The sequence below is a fragment of the Galeopterus variegatus genome, unplaced genomic scaffold, assembly GCF_000696425.1.
Source record: "Galeopterus variegatus unplaced genomic scaffold, G_variegatus-3.0.2 Scaffold7292, whole genome shotgun sequence".
NCBI classification, from domain to species: Eukaryota; Metazoa; Chordata; class Mammalia; order Dermoptera; family Cynocephalidae; genus Galeopterus; species Galeopterus variegatus.
Window position 1 is genome coordinate 32,189 of NW_007733403.1, and position 1,443 is coordinate 33,631.

Sequence of the window (1,443 nt, forward strand, 5' to 3'; positions counted from 1 at the left end):
ATGACATTTCTCTCAGAAATGGAAAGAACTATACAGTCATTTATCTGGAAAAATAGACACTAATACTATAATAGCAGGGGACCTGAACACCCCACTGTCTATATTGGACAGATCAACTAGGCAAAGAATTAGCAGAGAAACACAAGATCTTAACAATACTCTAGACCAATTGGACTTGGCAGATATCTACAGAACATTCCATCCAACAATGTCAGAATATTCATTCTTCTCATCAGCACATGGATCATTCTCCAGGATAGATCACATGTTAGGTCACGAACCAAGTCTCAACAAATTCAAAAAAATTGGAATTATCCCATGTGTTTTTTCAGACCATAATGGATTAAGTAAGATTAGAAATCAATAACAAATGAAATTCTGGAAACTATACAAACACGTGGAAATTAAACAGCATTCTACTTAATGACATATGGGTCCAAGAAGAAATCAAACAGGAAATCAAAAAATTTATTGAAACTAATGAAAATAATAATACATTGTACCAAAACCTGTGGGATACTGCAAAAGCAGTACTAAGGGGGAAATTTATCTCATTAAATGCTTACTTCAGAAGAATAGAAAGATGGGCCAGCCCAGTGGCGCACTGCTATAGTGCGCTGCTTGGGAAGCGCGGCGGCACTCCCGCCGAGGGTTCGGNCCTTCCGAAATGAAGGGCAAATAGTATATGTCTCAGACAAACAAAAACTGTGGGAGTTCACTACCACATGACCAACCTTACAAGAAATTCTCAAGGGAGTACTGGGTTTGGAACCTGAAAAATAACTACCACTGCCATAAAAACTCAAGAAAAATCAAAACACACTAGTATAATAAAAATGGCATTCATGAAGAGAAAACAAACAAACAAAAAGGCTATCTACAACCCATGGAACCAACAAATACAGAAAACAAACAGTAAATCAGAAAGAAAGAAACAAAAGACAGCTAAGACATCCAAACAATGATAAAAAAAAATGCTAGGATTAAATCAACACTTTTTGATAACAACTTTTAATGTAAAAGGCTTAAATTCCCCAATCAAAAGACACAGACTGCCTGACTGGATTAAAAAGGAGGACCCAACTATATGCTGCCTTCAAGAGACTCACCTCACCCATAGACTCACATAGACTAAGAGTGAAAGGATGGAAAAAGATTTACCATGCAAACAGAAAAGAAAAATGAGCTGGAGTACCAATTCTTATATCTGATAAAATAGACTTTAAACTAAAAACCATAAAAAGAGATAATGAGGGACACTACATAATGATAAAAGGATTGATCCATCAAGAAGACATAACAATCATAAATACATACACACCCAATGTCAGAGCAGCCAGATTTATAAAACAAACTCTATTAGACCTAAAGAAGGAAATACACACTAATACCATAATAGCAGGGGACCTGAACACCCCACTGTCAATACTGGACAGATCATCG